This window comes from Oryzias latipes, chromosome 8 (assembly GCF_053564925.1).
Source record: "Oryzias latipes strain Hd-rR chromosome 8, Olatipes_Hd-rR_3.1".
In the NCBI taxonomy this organism is placed as follows: Eukaryota; Metazoa; Chordata; class Actinopteri; order Beloniformes; family Adrianichthyidae; genus Oryzias; species Oryzias latipes.
Window position 1 is genome coordinate 5,303,847 of NC_136244.1, and position 23,431 is coordinate 5,327,277.

General features: G+C 40.4%; 3 long non-coding RNA genes across 3 annotated transcripts in view; all 3 read right to left on the reverse strand.

Annotated features, from left to right (window-relative positions):
* Positions 1-840: 840 nt before the first annotated feature.
* LOC144994242 (uncharacterized) overlaps positions 841-23,431 on the reverse strand; it is a 123,318-nt gene continuing 100,727 nt past the window's right edge. The window contains exon 3 of the long non-coding RNA XR_013657685.1: positions 841-968. This is a non-coding gene — a long non-coding RNA (uncharacterized LOC144994242). The remainder of the gene's footprint in view (positions 969-23,431) is intronic.
* On the reverse strand, positions 6,776-13,070 carry LOC144994247 (uncharacterized). Its single transcript, XR_013657692.1, has 2 exons — positions 12,742-13,070; positions 6,776-9,217 (listed from the first exon to the last, which is right to left on the reverse strand). It is a non-coding gene; the product is annotated as an uncharacterized LOC144994247 (long non-coding RNA).
* LOC144994250 (uncharacterized) lies at positions 15,395-19,175 on the reverse strand. The gene is made up of 2 exons (XR_013657695.1): positions 17,581-19,175; positions 15,395-17,307 (listed from the first exon to the last, which is right to left on the reverse strand). It is a non-coding gene; the product is annotated as an uncharacterized LOC144994250 (long non-coding RNA).

Consider the following 23,431-nt stretch of genomic DNA (forward strand, 5'->3'; position numbering starts at 1 on the left):
AACATAGGTAGGTCATTCAATCAAGCAGTCTTTGTGTAAAATGTAATATTAACCTCTTGGCTTGTTCCATACTTGATTTGCATTGTTGAGTATTCAGGTGTTACATTTATTAAAGTTGGGGGGGAATAAAACAGCATCTATCTGCCATTTTCGAATAATTCAAACGCAATGCATTGTGGCCCATAGGCAATGCATTATGGGCAATATTCACCAGTCGAGTGATCATCGATTCACTAGTTTTTCGCAGCGACGTCTGTACTGTAGATTCAGACACACCAACAAAATGGCTACCAATTGTGCACTACATAGGGGTTAGGGCAGTAATTTGGACACAGACTTAATGTCATGGTGCCTCTGGCAGCTTTCCTCCCCCTCCCCTATCCTGAGTCGACCAGCTGTGGCCACTCACCTCATTACCCTCTAGACCTCCATAAGGAGGTCCAGAGCCAGTATTCATGGCCAGTTTCTTACCCCTGATGATGCATAGTCTGGTCACTAAGTTTATCTTTGCCCATGTATTTATGCTCTTGTCTAACCTCCTCTTATGCCTTGTCTTCAGGACATGTAAACCACGGGTGGTCACCTGAGTCTCCGGACTTCCTGAGCCGAAGAACCTCACAGAATTCCAGGATTCATCCCATCAGGCCACAAACCACTATTCAGCTTCCTGCCTCGCCACAACTCCAAGCCACGCCGGATCAAAAAGCCTTACTAATGTGACCGAATGTCCTCTTACATTTGCACCCAAAATGGAGACTGGATTTGGTAGTGGTTAAAAGTATACAATTTATTAAAAACTTGACACAAGTTCCATAAAAGAAACGGTTAAAATAAATTCGGACAGTTGGACCGCACTCCAACACTGCATGAGGGCGGCTGCCTCCAGGATCTCCTCAGCCCCACTGCACCGGTGGGTAGCCATAAACACCACCAAGGGAGATCTCAATCCAAACCCTCACCAGGAGTACCTGCTCAGGGCCCCAATACACACACAAAAGAAACACACACACACTACAACCCAAACAGTGATTAAAAGAAAACAAAACAGAAGAGGTGCACCTGAGCAGGACAACTAATTTATAGGCCGAAAAAAGGGGGTCCCCCCTTACCCAATATTATGTATGGCACCCACCAGCTACCGTAAGGATAAAGGGAGGAGGCACCCACCTCCAGCCAGGTCCAACCACCAAGAGACTAACATGGGCCCAAAACAGTTTAAAATCGGATAAAAGCAAGTGTGTCAAGCTTGATTAATACATTAAAAACGACTAAAAACACTAAGCAAAACAGCAGTGGCAACTCTGCTGGAAAAAGACGAGTTAGTTCTCCCTGGGACAAACACATGTTTAAAAACCTTTATGTTACCTCTAATGCCCCAGGTTTAGAACTCATGCCACCACCTGTTAATATAAATACAATTTAAAATGTTAGGTTGCAAACTAGGCTGCACGGTGGCGCAGTGGTTAGCGCTCTTGCCTCACAGCAAGAAGGCCCCCCGGTTCAAGTCCCGGCTGGGGGATGTGAAAAAACAACATCAATGGGGGACCTTTCTGTGTGGAGTTTGCATGTTCTCCCCGTGCATGCGTGGGTTTTCTCCGGGATCTCTGGCTTCCTCCCACCGTCCAAAAACATGCTTCATAGGTTGATTGGCAACTCTAAATTGTCCATAGGTGTGAGTGTGAGAGTGAATGGATGTGTGATTGAGGATATTCTACCCTGTGACAGACTGGCGACCAGTCCAGGGCATCCCTTGCCTACGCCCAAGTGGCCAGGATAGGCTCCGGCAACCCCGTGACCCCGAAAGGGAAAAACGGTCAAGAAGATGAATGAATGAATGAATGTTGCGAACTCAAATGCTTAAAAGCTTTAGTAAAAGGACTTAAATGATTAAAAAATTTCATGGTTAGGTTTCATCAAAAACACAGGAAGGAGGACGTCTGCTTCATTCGTCATACTCAAAGCTGAAGCTGTCAGAGCTGCTTCAGAGAAGCTGCTGAGGGGGGAGTCAAACCTTCTTCCGTCTTCAGTCTCTTCAGCCAAGCCAGCAGAAGACTCTGACAGCAGCCAAGCACCATCTCTTCCATGACAAGACGTTCCAGGTTCACCTGTCCTCCGTTCTCCAGAACGATGACAGAAACTAGGGCAGCCTGCTCTCTCTGGCTGATCGGAGGCTTTCAGAAACTCCCCGTCAAGATCAGCCAGCTCCAGCAAACACAGACATGCTAGGTAATGAGCTGCAGGATGGAAAACACAAAGGCTACATTCACACTGCAAGGCTTGATGCTCAATTCCGATTTTTTGAAAAAAATCTGGGTTTTTTTCAAGGCCATTCAAATTTCCAATTAAATGGGAACTTTTGTGATCTCCTGTGTGAGCGTAAAATGACCCAGAAGAGACCCGCATGCGCAGAAAGGAAGTCAACGGTGAACAAGTAGCTAACGTTAGCTATTGATGTCAGCAACAGTGTTGTCAAATCAAACCAAATCAAACTTATTTTATAAAAAACGATCAGAATTAATGAAGTTCGGCCTTAATTACAATAGGGGTTTATTCAGACATACTTCTGGTTTGTCAGAAGATTCATAACCCCTGTCGTTAAAGTAAAATATGTCCAACACAAGAGGCTTGCAGCTCTCATCTGCCTGCCCAGCTGTTGGACAGGACAGAAGAAAAAAAACAATATTTGGGAATCTCTTCATACCAGGAGCCAGGCCAGCCTGCCCCCCCCCCCCCCCCCCCCCCCCCAACACTGGGGTCCACTTTAAAGCCTTGAAGCTGCAAAGTTAGACTTAGATATGTTATTACTGCGTATTAACTGCCCTGGTGGCATGGTGGCAGCATGTAGAGGTTGAACAGAAGGGGTCCTACGATTGATCCCTGGGGCACACCACAAGTCAAGGCCATGTAGTCTGAGACACAACTCCCAATTTCAACAAAATATTTCCTGTCTTCTAGATAGGACTTGAGCCAACTTAGGGCAGATCCAGAGATGCCAACCCAGTCTTGGAGTCTGTGCAAAAGGATCCCAAGATCAACAGTATCAAAGGCAGCGCTCAGGTCTAGCAGGATTAAGACAGAGACTTTGCCATCATCAGTGTTCAGGCGGATGTCGTTGGTTACCTTGATAAGAGCCGTTTCTGTGCTATGATGGGGTCTAAAACCTGACTGGAAAACTACAAATGAATTGTTTAATAAGAGAAAGTCAGTGAGCTGTTGGTAGACAACTTTTTCAAGGACTTTTCCTATAAATAGCAGATTAGAGATAGGTCTGTAATTATTCAGTACAGTGGGATCAAGACCGCTCTTCTTCAGAAGGGGTTTAATGACTGCAGTTTTTAAGGCCTCGGGAAATATTGACTCTTGATTAACACACTCTGGAGAATGTGAGGGTCAGACCGGGGAAGTGAACCCCGAGGGAGCATTCACCTTCTGTCCCCCGCGCTTTTGACCACGGTCGTAAAGAAAAACGTCATCGCGGGGAGGGTTCAACACCATGCTTGGCCATTTCGCTGGAAATATTTACAAAAACCGCCCGGTTCCGATAAGACCCCTAGAGTTTGGCCTGAATAGAGGTGTCACCCCAAATAGGAATCCAATTGGTGACCTCGCTTCCCTTCCACTGACTCGTCCACCATAGATGATGTTTATGTTTTCGTTCCCGCCTACTTCAACGCAGAATTATGACGTTTGCAGCATATCGACGACGTACGGGTCAGATTCATGTGGCCTGGCTGTTCAGACGGCGGTCGCTTTTCAAAAGATCGGATACATATCGGATTCAGGACCAGATACCCAAGTGGCCTGTGTCGCATTTGAAAAGATCGGATCTGTGTCGTTCAGCCTGTCATGAAAAGATCAGATACAGGTCGCATGGGGCAAAAACATCAGATTGGGTCATTTCAGCCTTCAGTGTGAACGTAGCCTAAGCTGGAAGGCGTTGAGACAAAATTCACTAAACTTACTAGACGACTCTGCATCCCTTCTGGCTTTTGGAAAATCTGTTCAGGAACCTGCAGACAGTTTGGAGGAAAACAAACTGCTGGGAGGAGTCTGTAGAGGGGAAGTGGGAGGGAAAGAGCAGGAAGTTCCCAAAAAGCTTTGATTTGTGACCTAATCTGATGGAATCTGAAGAGAGTGTAGTTTGATGTCTAAAATACATGTGTTGTTGTGGGATCAGCTGATGATGTCTGATGTGGGAACAGCGGTCATTCATCACCTGAACGTTATCTAACCGCTGCAGTGTGAAGTACAGTTAACCAAGTCTCTGGTGTGTTTTAAAATCATGATGACATCACACACACAGCAAAGGGCCATGATATTTTTCCTGTTTTTATGACATCAGATAGTTTTTTGATGACATCACACGCACTCATTCTGGTTTTGATGACATCATTTGACATACATCCCAACTCAAGAAACATTGTCAACGGAGACAGTTTATACATGTTCTGATTGCAAGAGAAGCTAAAAGATACGGAAGAGACTCAAAAGATAAAGAGCAAACGAGAGACAAGACAACACATTCAATTCAATTCAATTCAAAGACAAAGATACGCATTCTAAAAGAAAAAATGCTTTTTCAATCTTTTGATAATCTTGAAATGCAAAGAATACAGGACCAAATTAATCAAATTAATCATTTGAACCCTCAAATAATGCAAGAGCTATCAACACAGAACCATTTACTTTGGGAAGAAATGAAAGAGGAAAGAAAACAGTACGCTTTACTTAGGGAAGAACTTCTCAGAAAGAACTCTTCCCAACCAGCCAGTGGTTCACAGAAAACATCTGTATTTGCTAAAGTGATGTACAGTGTAGGGGCAGTCTGTGCAGTTGGTTCCATTTTGTATGTAGCATCCAAAATGTTTTCACAGTGACAGCTTAGAGAAGGGTGTTTTTAGTTTAGTTCTTCATTTTTTGTAGTTTATGAGTTTAGCTTTTTATCCCTGTAGGTTTGGGTATTTATTCTTACGTTTTGACTTTACTGTCATGAAAATAAAGCTTAGAACAACAGGATTTTAATCTAATTTAACTGTGTCCCTAATTATTTTGATTTTATTTATTTCTATTTATTTACTTAATGATTTTAGTTTTAGAGATTTAGAAACAGTAGGCTTTTGAAAGGGAACATGTTTTATTAAGTTGCCAAAACAACATTTAGTAAGGCATATCTTTTCATTGTAGATATTTTAGTTTTTCTTTTTTTGTAGTTTATCCAATAGCTATCTTTGGGACAATCAGTTAATTATAAATGTTATTCCTTCTGCGCCACATAGGATTATTCAATATTAAAAGCAATCTAAATACATCAAGTCATAGGAGTATATTTCATGTAGTGTTTTTTTAATTCATCAGTTTAGTTTTAGACATTTCAGACAGTATGATATTTAAATAAAAATCTTGTTTTATTTGGTAGCTAAGATACCAGGCAGTAAGGCATATCTGTGTTCCAAGGCTGCAAATGCTTGTAAACTGCTGTTAAGAAAAAAACACAACTTCAAATCAAGCTGCAGAGTAATTCCTTACGATATAAAGCCATGAAGTTTACTGTGTACAAAGCCACTTCCTTCCACAAAATAAAGATCTGTCCATCACTCAGTATTCAGAGGCAGTGACTTCTACAGTTAAAGTTTAGAGAGAACTGAAGAACGGGGAAACAGTCTTTGTTCCCTGAGGCCATTCCACTGCAGGGCTGTGGGTAGCCCACCTGCAGGATATAGCTGGTCTCTAGCAGCTCAGTGGCCTTGTGGAAGAGTGTCTGCCCATTGACTGGAAAGTCGTGAGTTCAAATCCAGAACTCCTCCTGGGACCCTCCCTGTGTGATACTCAGCATAAAAGGGTTGGATTGGGGGTCAAACCACCAAATGGTTCCCCAATGCAGCTGTGCCCCCCCCCAATGGCAGACAAGCTCTAAGGGACATGTAAAAGTAAAGTAACATGGAGCGAGTTTGGGAAATATGAACTAACATCTTTAACAATGGGACAGAAAAAGCCAACATACCCAGATGACTGTACAGATGAGAAGGGTCAAAGCTAGGACATCAACGAAGCAGCAAACAGCCTCAATTACTATTTTGTAAACGTGGATCCAGAGTTGGCAGCAGGAATTCCAGAGTGCAAAATCAGGGAAGACAAAAATCCACCATGGAAAGGATCCCACACTCAATCCTTCTCTCTGATGGGAACGAAGAGGAAAAACTCTTAAGATATGACAGTGGGGAAACTAAAGAAATAAACCTAAACATATATTAGAATACAACGGTAGATATTTATTGAACTGCTCCTTAACATGACCATATTTCACTACTGTATAGAAATTTGGAGAAATAATTCTAAGAGTTCACTGCATCCTCTCTGTTTACTTCAAAAGCCAGCCGTCAGAATTGTGCATAAAGCTGGATATCTCGATCATACACACAATTTATTTGATCAATCCAGACTTTGAAAACTGTTTGACCTTTTTTGGTTTTTACACCAACAACTTCTAGGAACTTCAAGATCAAACTGATAAGAACCACAAAGAAAAGTTTCTGTGTGTCGGTTGCTTACTATATTAAAAGATTGCTTTTAATGTGGAATAATCCTATGTGGCGCAGAAGAAATAACATTCATAATTAACTGATTGTCCCAAAGATAATTATTGGATAAATTTCAAAAAATGAAAAACTAAAATACCTACAATGAAAAGATATGCCTTACTTACGATGGAGTGTCAGATAAATGCATGTAGACATTAAAGAAAAACACAATTATAAACAACAAACCACAACAAGAATCAAGTTTCTCATGCACGAGGGAGAGGAGCAAATGTGTTGGAAAAGGTCCACCACGTTTCTCTTCTCAAAGGTCTGCCCCTCCCTGTGCTGCTTTTATTAAGAACACATGTGGGAGGTAACAATTCAAGACAAAGAGGAAAAGTTCATTAGGGGGTGTCGTCAAATGACCCTTTTGGTTGGATTCTAAGTTCAAACAGTATCCCTTATCAGCTGAGGACAGTGTGTCGTAAACCCCTCATCCTGGGTGGGAGATGAGAAGCAGATGAACAAACACACAACTGTTTTCAGAAGAGGTAAAAAGGTCAATCTGAGTTAACATTTAAACATACATTTAACCAAATACATTTAAGCAATGATAATAATAAAACAAATTCCTTCACATACTCCCTCCTTTTTATCATTGAGAAATGTCAAAATCACACATCCAATATCACATCTCTTTTCAGTTTTCTGTGACATCTTCATTTTTATAACACTTTCAATTTACACTCAGATGAGAAGTTCTTTTTTTTTTCTCTCTCAAGTCATTTCAGTTTCAAAATCATTACAGTCATCTTGTTCTCCCTTTAATAACAAGTTGTATTCTTGACTCATAAGAACACTTTGTACTCAACCATTCACTGCTCTGGAAATCATAGATTGAATACAAGGAAAAATGCACATAGTGAACACACAACATATGATCAGTACCATAAGAATAGGTGTCACTATTTTTAACAAAAGTTGCCACCAGGAACCAAAAGCAAGCCAGGAGAAGAAATCCCAAGATTGGGGTTTCCTGTCATCCTGCATTGCCTGTTGAACCTTTTCAAGTTGATGTAATGCTTCTGTGATGCTGTGACCTTCATCGATGTTGTCAGGAATAAATGTACAACAGGTGTCATTTAACATTTTACAAACACCTCCCTCCTGAGCAACCAATAAGTCCAAAACCAATCTGTTCTGTAGAACCATAAGTTTCATGCTTGACATTTCTTCATTATAGCCTTTAAATGCTTTAATTGTAGCGTTCAAAAATAAACCTAATCGATAGTCAATGGTCTCAATTCTGAGAGCGTTTTAGCATTTCCCACCTAGGGAAACAATGCCATAGTTACCTTTTCCCCAGTATTCCAGTGTTTATGGTCTCCAGGAACATCTGATCCCCAAATGGAATCATGTGGCTTGACATCAATAAGGTTACGTCTGTGACGCAGGTGAGGCTCATGGACTGCAGAAACTATGAAAGTGTGACCTGTGACCTTTACAGAAACACAAATCCCACTCCAGTCTCTAGGCAGACTGAGGTAGAGGGGCTGCCCACATAACCAAAACATTTGATGAACCACATAAGTACCATTGTTACCTGGCATTAAATCTGGATTAGATCCAACACAACGTCCTCCAGGGCAGGGAACTGCATAACCATGGTAAACTCTGTCATTGATTATCTGGACTGTGAAGGGAACAAGAAGTTCATGACACATCTTCGTCGGCAAAGTTCCTAAAAACTCTGTGCCATTTTTAGTTACGCAATGTGGAAACACAGTTCCTGGTTCCACACTAACATATGGAGCTAATGATTTTGTCAATTTCAGTTTTTTAAACTAATACAAACTCTTGCAACTCCGTCTTACAAGAGTACCATTTGAAGTGGTGACGGCTCCAGTACTAATATACCCTCTGGTACTATATTCAATAACACAGTCGCTTTTCCACTCAGAAAATTGCTTTGGCTGCAAATTAGGATGTAGGGATGAAGCTTCAATTACAGAACAAACATAGCAATCCGATCTATTCTTTTCCTTAGCCAGTAACATAACATACCTATACCAAGAATTTGTCATATACAGGTGAGTTATGTTCATTTTTGGACTATTCAAAACATCATGTTCATCAATACTCAGCCATCGTCGAGAAATGTTTTTTTCCTTGTTGGTGGTTCTTCTTGTAGGTGGATAATGATTCCAAAAGAACCAAATCCATGTGGTTGCTCCTGTCAGGAATAGCAGGAACAGTAAACAAAATAAACTGTCTCTTAGCCCAGTTGGACACGCCATGGTGGATATGTGCCTATCTTCGGGAGGGAGAGGTTACTAGCACATCACCTCCTTAAGTCCTCTAACAGTGTAGGATCCGTGTAGTGCAAAAGAGTTCTGGTGTGCTTTCTTCCCTAAAACTAGGTGGATTCCCCTGCTTCGCTGACTTTGAGACAAGCAGCTTCTATACGGCTGCCTCCCTTTGTAGTCAGACTTCCCCACCTAGCAGTTGGAATTAGCCTCACCCAGATGCTTTTTCTTGCAGTGTGACAGGTGGATCCAAGACGTCCTTTCAGCAATCTTGACAGCTGTTGGTGTAGTCAGCAGGACTTGGAATGGCCCTTCCCAACGTGGGCTGGACCAACACTTCCTTTTTATGGCCTCCACAAACACCCAGTCACCAACCTGCACTGGTGAAGTGTCCTGTGGAGATAAGAAGGAATCTGGCACTTGATTTGTCCTTTGCACATCTTTAGTGGTAAACATTTTTCTCAAATAATCCACTAAATTTGCATCATCATCTGGAGAATGTTGCTGTGTAGGATCAATGTCTGGTAACCTATAAGAACGTCCATACAACATTTCAAAAGGCGTTAAAGGTTGACCTGCTGTGCGTGTGATACGCATGCTTAGTTGAACTAAGTCTATGCAGTCAGGCCACTGTCTGTTTGTCTCTTCCATGCATTTCTTTAACTTTGATTTGATAGTGCTATTAGTTCTCTTAACTAATCCTGCACTCTGTGGGTGATAACTACAATGTCTCTTTAGATCTATCACTTGATTCACAAAATGTGTACCATTATCACTTCTTATCACTTGTGGTATGCCAAAAGTTGGGATTATTCTTTTACAAATAGCTTTAGCTACTGTAATAGCATCTTGTGTTGCACATGGAAAAATTTCAACCCATTTGGAAAATGCATTAATAATCACTAAACAATATTTCAATCCTTTACTTTAATTCAATTCAATAAAATCCATATGGATTGTATGGAAAAGAAAAGGTGGTTCAGGAAATTTTCCTCTCTTAGGTCTAACATTGCCTTGGGGATTATGACGCATACATGTTACACATTGTTTACAAAAATTTTTTTGAATAGAGAATAAATCCATAAGTTGTATAATATTTCTCTAATAAATTCATCCTCCCTGTTGAATCATGGCAAGGCCCATGACTCAAAATTGCTGCCTATTTGTACATGGATTTTGGTAAAATAGGTTTACCTTCTGTGCTGACATAAAGACTTTGTTCTAACTTTGCTCCTTTTTCAACCAAAATTTTTTTATTGTTTTGGTGCACTGGGTGGCATTTCTTTTTTTAAAAAAAATCAGCGGTTGCATCTGGAGTCAAATCCTCATTAGTGCACATTCCTACATCTTTTGTTGCAGGTTGCTTTGCTGTTGCATCTGCAAAGGCATTTCCTTAAGAATTATGATCTGTTCTTCGTGTGTGTCCCTCACATTTACATATTGCCACTTTAGATGGTAACATTACAGCAGTTAATAATTCTTTCAGTAAGTCTACATGCGTTACTGGTTTTCCTGTTGACGTTTTAAACCTTCTGTTCTTCCACTGTTGACAAAATAAATGCACTGTAGCAAACGCATATTGGCTATCAGTATAGATCGTAACTGGCTTATCTTTAAACAGTTTGCATGCTTCAGTTAAAGCTGTCAACTCTGCTGATTGTGCTGAGTAATTTCCACGCAGGGGTCCTGCCTTCAAAACCTTATCTTGAGTTACAACAGCAAAACCCACTTTGTTTCTGCCTGTCTCATCTTTCTTTGCTGACCCATCAACAAAAACTATTTCTCTTTCAGTGAGATCTAAAAATTCATCACCAATTGGTTGAATTACTAGTTCTGATTAATCTTTTATCTTGTCATTTCTTTTACCATCTAATCAATCTGATTTCTTCCTTTCAGGACAATCTCTCTCTCCCAATGATCTCTCTGTCCACAAATCCAACATCCATCATCAACCTGCTCTGACCCTCTGTTGCTACTTCCTCTAAACCTTCTTCAAAAATTTTCCTTAAAATTTCCTTTCCCACGTCCACGATCTCTTCCTCTCTTCACATTCCTTCCAAAAAACACATCACTACTTTCCTCCTGCCAAAATGTATCTACACTTTGATTCCTAAATTTATTTTTATTCACCATCACTTTTTCTGCATGAACAGCAAAATTCATAAACTGTTGTAGTGCTCCTGTAGGCAGATCTATGTAAAGTGTCCTTATCTAGTCTGCAATCTCTGGTTTCATAGCTTGTAGTAAAGCTTGTTTCAGCTGCTGTCTATAGGGACCATCATCATTATCATTATCTCTGAGTCCACAATTAGCTTTAAAACTTCTTCGAATCTGACTCTAAAATCAGACACTAACTCTCCATCTTTTTGTTTAGTTTGACCAATCTTTCCATAATCAGGTCTCATTGGAAAGGCGTCTCTAATTCTTTGTCCTAAAAGTGTAAGACTTTGAATTAACTCTTAGAATGTTATGCGGAAGATGTCTGGGTGGATCGTCATCATTCATAGGATTCCTTTTTCCCTTTACTTTTGCCCAGTCTGCTTTCATAGCATTCATACATGGTTTCTGACATTTAATGCCATTCAGATGATAAGCTCTCTGAACTTCCATCATTTGCTCATGAAAATCCTGTGGATTTTCCCTGTGAGAGATAACTCCCCTCACTGCCTTCCTAACATCCTCTAATGTCCAGGTCCTAAACACAAGAAGTGTAGGCCTCTGGCCATTTTCTCCAGCTCTGGGATTGGGCACTTCAATGATTGGAAATGTCTATGCAACTTTAGATGACTCCCAGCTTCTTCCAAACCAACCCCCATAGTTTTACTCCATTCAAGTTTTTCCCTTTTCCTCCTAACATTATTTTTTCTTTTATTTGGTTTATTTCAATCAGTCACTGGTGGGGTAAAACCCGTCAACAGAGGAGCATTTGTCCCCTGGTAGGGAGGAGGTGAGAAATCAGCTGGTTTCTGCTCTCCCCCCTTTCATCCTGCTCCTGCTCGGTCTGCAGCCTGCTGCAGCCAGCTGTTGCAGGGGTCTGAGTCTCACAACTGATTTATCCTCCTTTTTTTAGCAATCAGACATGCTTCTCTAGTTTTACTTTTCTGAATGCCATTCTTTATTTTTCGTTGCTTCATTTAAGCACAGTTTTGCACAAATTAATTCTTCACTATTTTTTTGTTTCTTTTTTAGTTTTTATTCTAGTTTTTAATTGGTAACCGTTGAACTAATTCTGTACATTCCTGTACTCCAAGATTCCCCTTAAAATTGTAATTTTTATCCCATTTTCTCAAAAATGTAGTTGAATCTGGATGAACTCTTCACACATATTTTTAATCTCATTTTAATTCAACCTTTCCATTTGAATTCCCCCATTTTTTTTTCTTTTTTCTTTTATTTATGTTAGTCACAGAGTGTGATCAGAACCAACAGAGAATTTCTCTCAGGACCGAATTTCACTCCCAGTGCAACAAGCTTCTAGGTCAGACCTATTGTCTGATCCGGTCACACGTTTAGGGTCCTCCCAGGAGCAAAACCCGTTTTAGACTCTGGGTTCTTTTCACCTAAAGCCTAATGAGATGAAATCTTGTTCTACTTCAGCAAGCAGCCTTGTGTTAACACCGCAAGGTTTCCAGCTGCTCACTGCTTCGAACAAGTTCACTCCTTTCACACATGCACACACATTCACACCAAAAAAAACTTTTTTTATTTTATTTTTGTTGTTATTCCAGGCCTTTTAGGGACTTGAACCCTCTTACGCGTTTTAGGCTGCAGGACTCGAACCTACACCTTTATTCAGAATTCTGGACTTTTCCGGGACTCCAAACCCACACGTGTTTTAGGCAACAGGACTTGAACCTGTCCCTCAGAATTCTGGGCCACTTCGGGGACTTGAACCCCTGAAAAAGCGCTGTACTTGCCTTGTCGTTGTGGTCTGACTGGTTAACGAATAACGTCAATCCGGACCCAGGGATCAGACCAGTCGATTGGCCGGCGTAGAATTCACTACGACGGACTTTCCTCCGGAGACCTGGTCTCACGGGCTGTGCACAGACTTCAATCGGCATGGTCCTCCCCCAAGGACGCAGATATGTTGTCATCCGGCTCGAATGGACCAAAGAATGTCAGATAAATGCATCTAGACATTAAAGAAAAACACAATTATAAACAACAAACCACAACAAGAATCAAGTTTCTCATGCACGAGGGAGAGGAGCAAATGTGTTGGAAAAGGTCCACCACGTTTCTCTTCTCAAGGGTCTGCCCCTCCCTGTGCTGCTTTTATTAAGAACACATGTGGGAGGTAACAATTCAAGACAAAGAGGAAAAGTTCATTAGGGGGTGTCGTATAATGACCCATTTGGTTGGATTCTAACTTCAAACAGTATCCCTTATCAGCTCAGGACAGTGTGTCGTAAACCCCTCATCCTGGGTGGGAGATGAGAAGCAGATGAACAAACACACAACTGTTTTCAGAAGAGGTAAAAAGGTCAATCTGAGTTAACATTTAAACATACATTTAACCAAATACATTTAAGCAATGATAATAATAAAACAAATTCCTTCACATGGAGTTTTAGGGCCACGGTGAGGAAAAAAACTCTGGCCAAAGTTTCGAGAAAAAACTTGTCGTGTCGAGATAAAAGGCAAAATAAAGTTTCGAGAATAAAGTCGCAAAAACTCGTAAATGCACAGGATTATTGTGGATTGATTGATTGGTTGATTTGATTGATTTGAATGTCATGCACTAATGTGCCCAGCCCACACTGGCTTATATGACACTGAAAGACAAAATACACAATACATAAAGATACATCCCCATCACAAAAAAAAAATCCAATAACCCCCCTAATCAGACTCTAACAGAATGCAAAGTGTCCATTCTTTTTGAAATGTGAAATGAAATTCATCCTCCACCACTTGCAGCTCACAGACCTCACAGTCTTTCCTCCTCAGGAATGCCTTTAAAGCGCCCTACTTCCACCTGTAGGGGGAGCACTCCTGCTCTCAGTTGAGCACATAAGGATCTTTGTCCTCTTTTTAAGGTATATATAACATATGGCTCAGCAGAAAATGTGTCCTTAATTTGCAAATTAAGATTAAGATTAAAATACTAGAAAACACTTTATACACGGCACTCAGAAGGCTAATGCCTCTATAATTCAGAGGGACTCTTGGGTCTGCTTGAGGGGATTTTGGAATCGGCTTGATGATCGATTTATACCAAATAGATGGTATAAAGCCATTCTTAAAACAGAATCTAAAGAGGCAATGTAAAGTATTTAACAATTTAGGACACCTAAGAACCTCGTTTGATAGTTCATCCACACCAGCCACTTTATGAAGTTTAGTTTTCTCAGTGACTTTTAGAACTTCCTCAATTGTAATATCTTGATTTATTTTGTCAGAGTAGTTCAGAGAAATTTTAAAACTATTGTCTTCAAACAGTTTTTTGGATTTGCACATATTCAGAAAAAACTGGTCATCAAACAAGTGGGAACTACTATTACAGGTAAACAAGTTCTTATAATCTGACTCCCACTTGTTTAACACTTGCTCTGTTAGAAAAACAGATTCTCCAGAGTCTGTTAAAATCTCATGTGGAATTGGCCTTCTACTTTTAGGTCCGAGTTTATTTATTTCTCTCCAAAATAACTGTGATTTATTATTTTGCAAATGCAGTTGTAGTTGAAGAGCTTTACCCCTCCTGAAACGTCTTTTAAATAATCTTAACTTTTTATCAAAATGACTCTGACAGTTTTTAAACACAGAAAGAAGTTCTCTTTTCAGAACCATTTCTTTGCATTTTAAATACTTTTTCTCTGATAAACACAATTTTCCCCATAGACTCTGCAGTTCATTGTTCCAGTAAGGTTGTTTTCTTTTACATATTCCTTTATTGCTTTTATATCTCTGCTTTGGTCTATTTTTATCCAATTCTTTATATGAAACATCACAAAACCATCCATAACAATGGTTCAGATTTTCCTGTGTTGGTTTACCTTCCCTCAGCTGAAGACTCACAACAGACTTCTGACTCCAGAAAATTAACAGGCAGTTTTCTAATTGGCTTTTTATTTTGGAAACCAACTTGCATATTATTTGAAAAATTTGTTTCAATAGTTTCAAGACGCAAATAGAGCACTGAATGATCAGGCAGTTTACTTCTGTCCTCAATGAGGTTCATCAGATCAGACTCGTTGCTTTTTATCAGCTCCAAAGAGGTGAGAACTTTAAATTCAACACATTCGTTTAAACCAGTGTGCGGGGTGACAATGTAATCCACCACAGCTTTACCCTTAAAGGACACAGAGGTGAAGCCATCGTTCTCTGGATTTACCCTCCCATTCAAAACACAACATTTAGAGTCTTTAAGAAATTCAACAAAAGCGTGTCCATGATTGTTTAATACCGTGTCTAACACGTGTGGAAGTGAGCATGCAGAGCAGCAGGTGAACGCCGCGCAGCAGCAGAGCACACCGACTAAACTCATGTGAACAGGTGAGCTGAATGTTTATTGACAACGTTCCAAATGTCTGGAAGCTCATTTGTTTGATTTACAATTTATTAAAGTTTTATTTATTGATGGTTGGTTTGCAGGATCTCTGCAGCCCGATGAATCTGTCGGTGTCCCTGCAGCTGTTCGCTTGAATCCTTTCTTTATCCACCAAAGACAAGATCTATGTTTGTGTGATGCTTTCGTCTGAGGAAGAGCAGCACTTTTTACCTTTTTCGACGTTGTAATGCTAATATAACAGACTATTTTCATTCATCTTTGTTTTTTAATGACGAAACGGGACACTTCATCTGCAGGAGGGGCGTATGCAACACTGTTTACTTCCGCATTGACAGATTCATGACTCAAGGTGACAGATGAACTTCAGGTTATGTGAATGAAAAGGAGAATAAAGGCTGCAGCGATCCTCTGCATCCAAACGTGTCTCTGAGCTCCTTATTTTCCATATGAAAGTCCGCTTTACCAACACCGAACCCCGGAAAGACGGCTCCACTAACAATAATTTGATTTTGAGTCGCCAAAAGGTTCAGAATCTCTATGTTTTAAACCTTTAATAATTTATCTTCAAGCTAGGCTCCGATAAACAGACAACTTTGGTGTTTTCCCCTTGTTAATCTTTGAATATTTCCCTGTAAATTTACGAGTTTTTATCTCGTAAATTTACTTTTTTTTTTTGGCGGCCATAAAACTCTGTCGTAAACTCTGAAGTGCAAAGCCACTAGCCCAGGGGTCGGCAACCTTTTTTACTCAAATAGCCATTTCGGACCGCCCCTAATGAAAAAAAAGCACCCGGAGCCACAACCAGTTTTGACATCATTATATATATTATGCATGTATATATTATATCAAGGGTGCTCATTACGTCGATCGCGATCGATTTTCAAGGACATAAGTTTAGATTGCGGGCCAGAAAAGATAAAAAAAAAGTACTTCTTTCTTTTCATCTTCATGTTTATTTGTTACATGTTTATTTCAACATTATTGTTTATGTACTGATGATTAAAAACTACACAGTGAGTTTACATAAAGATACTTTTGTATTAACAGATGAGGCGTTGTGAAGAATAGTTAGAAACTGCCTTTAACTTTTATTACACTAATGGTTTAAACTTAATTCACTGAGCATGTATTGTCATCTCAAAATTATATTACATTTGAAGAAAGCACAGCCAAGCTATTGTTCTAACAGTTTATTCTCATCCTCCCTCTTTTCTGTGCATGTTTTCTGCTGAGCGGGCCTCAGACTTATCTTCACTTTAGCCTTGGAGCTTCTCTCCAGCAGTAACCTGTGGGCGTGATTTTCACACGAGGTCCATCGGACGATCTTCTGAATATGCAAATGCAGGGTTTTTATACCAAAGCCCATGCCTGAGCTCGTTGGTTCGGACTTTGAATGTACCATGTTCATCTGTCTGTCCCCTTCGTGTTTGTGCGAAGTAAAACCTCCACAAAAGATAAGTAACTGTCTCTGAGTAGTTATTCATTTATTTCTGTGTGCAAGAAACTGACGGGTACGAACCTAAAATTTAATACAGTCCTTTCTAGAAAATCCAGTTTCTTCACAGGCGTTTTATTACAAAGACAGAAAGCAGCGACCATCGTATTCATGCTCTGCTGTAAACGGTGCAATGCGGGGAGCGTGGCATATTGTGAGGCATTTGGCGCTGCTGGCTCCGTATTGATCAGTATTGATGGGGAACAACGACTACTAATTTAGTGCTCCGTCCTCCGAACACACAATATATTTCACGCACACACCCCCGCTCCGTGCTCACACTCCCATCTCCACCTGCACGCGCCCCTCCCTCGTGGCACGCGCGCTGCTCAGCACAAACACACACTCCGCAACAGTATAATAGCGTGCCTCACAGCTTCCTTGATGAGCTCGTATTTATCAGGCGAGAACTGAAGAGCTTATAGCAGAAGGAGAAACGCGGGGCGGCTTTAATAAACTCCGGTTGCTGGACTTCTACCGGGGACATGATGTGCCGCAGGGAGAAAAAGACGTTCTGAAGGCAGAGTTTGTCAGAGGATGTCCGATTGGCCATTCTGCATGTCAATCAAGTCCCGTACTTTTCGGTGAGGATTTTGATTGGCTGGTGGATTTTCAAGAAGCACTCTGTTCCCCTTCAATCTCCCCCACGTCCCCGAAGATGACCCGTCGATCGCGACCGACGCAACGAGCTCCCCTGCTCTGAAACACACATCACCGCACACGGGAGTCCAAAACACCGGCACAAACTCTCCGTCACCAGAAAGCCGCTCCCCGTTCCGCGCCACGCCAAGCCCCCGGCAGAAAATCACTCCAGACCCGGAGTGTTTATTGAAGCCGCCCCGCGTGTCTCCTCCTGCTATCAGCTCCTCAGCCCTCGCCCGACAAACACGAGCCCACCAAGGAAGCTGTTTTTTACGTGGCACGTGCCTCGCACGGAGCCAGCAGCGCCTTTGAAATGCCATGAAAAATGAACAAACTAAAATAAATTTGAATTTTTATAAAATACTCATTATTTTCCAAAGTCACAGGGAGCCACAACAGAAGGATGAAAGAGCCACATGTGGCTCTGAAACCATGGGTTCCCGACCCCTGCACTAGCCAGTGGCGGTTTTTGATATGGGCGATGCGATGTGGGCGGTCGCCCAGGGCGGCACTTGCCGTGCCCGATGCTTTACACATAAGGTGCTACTATATTCAAAGAGGAAACTTTGCACTTTTAATTTGAAATTGCTTCAGCTGCCGACACTTAACGCTTGTATTTTGACACATAAGACTGTCAAGAAGGTCTTCATCCTGTTTCCTCTTCACACTTATGGTGCAAAAAAAAAAAAGATGAAATAACTCAGAGTGAAACAACGTAAAACAGGCACATGAAAAGGAATTAGGTAGAACAAACCCCCGTGCTCAACCCAATTTCGACAAAAGCAGGCAATGGAGATTATTTCCCACAATTACTTGCTCCGACACAGCAGACCCGACGCGCACGTGACCGCCGCCCTCTGCTGCAAGATGCTTGCGACCACACCTCTTTGCGGTAGTCTTTGGAGCATAAGTCCAAAAACTCGAGAGGGGAGCGCAACTCGCCGGTGGCTGGCTGAATCACACTAACAGGTGATTGGGAGTCTTTTTCTATCTAACAATCAACTCTGGGCCGCAGCTGCGCCTCCCGTCATAGAGACGGAGCCACGTGTGTCAGAGGGAAGGGAAGGGAAGGGGGAGGGGTTGTTACGGGGGAGAAGGGAGGAAGCACCCAGGCGCAGAGAGCGAGACGAGGCAGGAGGTTGCAGGGGAACGGGGGCTTTAATAAACAAAACTAAGGACACAAAACCAAAACCACTGCAGACGGCAGGCTAGAAACTCGAAACACTCGAAACGGGGAGAGCAGACTAACATACTAACTAACATACTATGGACCAGCCCAGGAGGAAGGGAATGACAAGACTTAAAGTCATACAGACAACCGAGACACAGGTGAACACAATCAGGAAGGATGGGGAACCAAAGTAAAACTCACAACAAAAACGAAACAGGAAACCCTATAAAATAAAACAGGAAGTTAAACTCAAAACATGCCAGAACAAAAAGGAAACAAACCACAAGGGCAAAGAAACAGAAACCGTAACAGGGGTGGTGGGCGCAGACCATTTTTTATGGATTGAGTTTTTTTGGAGGATTTCTGCTGCTGGTGTTGCACAAATTTAGAGAAATGCCAAATATTTTTGGAGTAATCCCACTGAGTAATTCTATGATTTAGTCTTTAATGTTTTAAAAGACATAAAAATATTAATCACAATAAGTTTTTTTTTAGATCTAATCCCTCTGATATGTTTCACAAAGACATACATGACGTCACACATTAAGAAATTATTGCTAAAAATGAAGCAGGAGTCCAGCTCTAAAAAAAATGCTCTAAAAAATGATAAAAGAGCAAAAAAAAAGCCGGAAATATTTGATTTGTAATTTCTTATTAATATTTCCAGGCTTTCTTTGTTTTGTTCTGCAGCATGTTCATATTTGTATAATTTTGACAGAATATATTTCTATGGAGAGCAAAATATTACAAGTTATTTAGGGTTTAAGTTAACTTGTGTTCCTGTATTTATTCATATTTATGTTAAAAAAGTTCAGTTTTAGTTTTATCTTCTTCGGCCCAACACCTTAAGCGTGTTAGAAGATAGGGAACACAACAGGATGTTGTCAAATTTTGTATGTGTGCGGGGGGGGGGGGGGGGGGGGCTGTGGGGTTACTCACCCAGGGAGTATGTTAGTGTAGAACCGCCACTGCCACTAGCTCACTAGCATTAGCCATAACACTGAATACTCCTGAAAGACTCAGCTTCACTTCTCTCGCGCAACATTGCGACTTTAATCTCGAAACTTTATTTTGACTTTTATTTCGACACGAGTTTTTTCTCGAAACTTTGTGTCGTCATGTTGTCACGTTGGCCATAATTTTTGTACTCACCGTGGCCTTAAAACTCTGTCTTACTTACTAAATGTTGTCTTAACAACTAAATAAAACATGTTCTCTTTCAAAAGCCTACTGTTTCTAAATCTCTAAAACTAAACTCATTAAATAAATAAATAGAAATAAATAAAATCAAAATAATTAGGGACACAGTTAAATTTGATTAAAATCCTGTTGTTCTAAGCTTTAATTTCATGACAGTAAAGTCAAAACGTAAGAATAAATACCCAAACCTACCGGGATAAAAAGCTAAACTCTTAAACTACAAAAAATGAAAAACTAAACTAAAAACATCCCTCTCTAAGCTGTCACTGTGAAAACATTTTGGATGCTGCATACAAAATGGAACCAACTGCACAGACTGCCCCTACACTGTACATCACTTTAGCAAATACAGATGTTTTCTGTGAACCACTGGCTGGTTGGATAGAGTTCTCTCTGAACTGTGTTCTTAAATCTTCCAGTTCTTCCTTAAGGGAGATTATAATTTGATCCTTTTCTTTACTCAGTGTTGTTTCCTCTTTAAGATTTTTCATAAGTAATTTTATCTCTCTTCTTCCCTGTTGAAGTTGTTCCCTAATTGATTCATTCAGTGCTCCTTCACTTAGTGCCATAATGCCTCTGTTCTGTATTTGCTTTTCTGATTTTTGTAAAGTTATTATTTGTGTAGTGTACTTGTTTTTCAGTGAAAATCAGAACATGTATAAACTGTCTTTGTTGACAATGTTTCTTGAGTTGGGATGTATGTCAAATGATGTCATCAAAACCAGAGTGAGTGTGTGTGATGTCATCAAAAACAGGAAAAGTATCATGGCCCTTTGCTGTGTGTGTGATGTCATCAACATTTAAAAAAAAAACACCAGAGCCTTGGTTAACTGTACTTCACACTGCAAAGATGGCTTACTTCCAAAGTTAGCCAGCAACACCTCACACAAACCCATGACACAGGGGTGCTCACACTTTTATGACATGTCAGCTACTTTTTTTAAAATATTTTTTATTGCTTTTTTAAACAAAGTTTTAAACACACAACACAAACACTGCCAGTGTACCAATGAGAAACACAGCATAAATCCCCACATACAGCAACAACACAGAAGGAATTATCCTAAGAATGCAAAGAAAGGTAAACAATCAACATCAGATGAGAGGCTGGGTTTTCGCCTGGTTAATATGATCCATGAAAGGTCCCCAAGTCTTTGTGTGAATTTATCCTGCCGACCAGTCAATTTGTATCGGATTTCCTCAAGGTACAAACAGCTCGCCATGTCATTTAGCCACTTACAGAAACGAGGGCAGGTAGAAGCCTTCCACTCCTTCAGAATAATCCTTTTGGCTATAACCATTCCAAACATGACTGCTTGTTGTATTGAGTGTGACAGCTTCTGAGATTGCTCTGAACAACCAAATACTGCAATCAGAACATTGGGAGTTATTTGTGCATTGTAACAGAACTAAACAACCTAAATATATTAAACCAAAAATTTGTTAGCTTAGGGCATGAGTAAAATAAATGAGATGGAGAACCTATACAAGTTTGACAACGATTACAGATTGGTGAAACAGTATGTTATGCAATCTTGTTTCGGAGTAATGCAAACGGTGGATCACTTTAAACTGTATGAGGTGAAGACGTGCACTTATGGAACACGACTTGATTCCTTTCAAAGCGCTTAGCCACAAATTAGTAGGGATATCCGTCCCAATGTCATCAGCCCATGCCACCTTAATATGAGTAGTTGTTGGTGACCTATGAAAACATCGGAATAAATCTGAAATCAACTTCTTAGATGTCGACGCTTTAATCAAGACTTTAAAAAATTCAGGTTGTGTTGGCAGTTGTTGAAACTGACTGTTTTACAAAGTGCCTGATTTGCAAATACCTAAAAAGATGCCCCGGTGGGAGAGAAAACTTTTTGCAGTTGGGTAAAAGATGCAAAATGATTATTGATGTAGAGATCCTTAATGGATAAGAGGCCCTTTTTATCCCAGAGAGTAAACGTGTGATCCGACAGACCTGGTTGAAAAGCAGGGTTCAGACAGATGGGAGCGTCTATAGATAAGACCGGCAGACTGAGTACCTTCCTATTTTGTTTCATAATTCTATACGAATTGTACAAAACAAAGTCATTTTTTATTTTTTTAATTGGGATTTCCACTTTGCTGAACAGCAAAGCAGATAGAGAGCCCCCAGTCAGAGATTTAAGTCTGTACTTTTCCATCACAGGCCAGCATGGTGATTGATTGCATTTATCACTACCTTCCTTCCAAAAAAGCCAAGCTCTAGCATTACAAGCCCAGTAATAATGTCTCAGCACAGGCAGGCCAAAGCCACCTTCTGAAGTTGGTTTTTGTAAATGAGCTTTTGAAATTCGGGGGTCTTGCATGCCCAAATAAAGTAAGTAAGAAGAGAATCAATTAATTTAAAAAACGAATTATTGAGAAAGATATGCAGACACTGAAAAAAATATAGAAAATTAGGAAGTAAAACCATCTTGACAATGTTTACTCGCCCATGTATAGAAATAGAAAGCAATTTTCACTTATCAATCAAGCTTTTAATTTTATCCATTAGACATTGAAAATTCAATTTGAAAATAAGCTTGGTATTTCTGGGAATATTATTTCCTAAATATTGAAAGTGATCAGTGGCGACTTTGAAAGGTAAATTATGTAGAGATTGCAAGTTTAAGTTGCCAGACAGAGGCATGAGTACACTTTTCTCCCAGTTAATGGTAAAGCCGGAAAATTGACCAAAAATGTTTATCAGGTCAAGAAGAGGAGGCATAAATTATTTTATGTTTAAGGACAACATCATCTGCGTACAGTCCAATTGTGCTCTCAGAATTGCCATGATTTATCCCAATAATGTCCTGGTTTGCTCTAATAGCGATAGCGAGCGGTTCAAGTGCAAGAGCAAAGAGGATTGGAGAGAGACAGCAACCCTGCCTGGTGCCGCGGTGTAAGTGGAAAGGGGTAGACCTATTATTATTAGTAATCACACAGGATTTGGGGCAAGAATAAAGCATTTTTATCATGGTCATAAATTTGTCCCCGAAACCGAACTTCTGAATTGCATAAAACATATAATTCCATTCTATTTGATCAAAGGCCTGCTGGGCATCTAAAGAGAGAACGGCAGCACGAGGGAGTTACGTGGTATACAGAACATTTAGAAGCCATTGAGTGTTTGAAAATGCATATCGTTCTGGAATAAACCCTGTTTGATCGCTATGAATAAGCATGCCAATGTGGTCATTCAATCTATTTGTTAAAACCTTGGCAATAATTTTCTGATCACTGTTTAACAGACTTAATGGATGATATGATGCAGCATTATCAGACGGTTAAATAACAGTCTTTGAGGTAGTAACTCTAAATGAACACATGGAAATAGCAATTTGACAGTTCTGATTTTGTTTGTCAGACTTAACAGCTAAAGATTTTTACACACAGATGCAGATTTTTAGTGCGCACGTTCACACATTCTATTTTACAAGTTCGCACATCACATCTACAAGCTCGTCCATTTAGACCCATTTTTACCTTAATAGCACCCTTACAGATTAATTCACAAAGTACTTATCATATGTAAACATGACATGAATATGACGCCACTGCATAAAATTG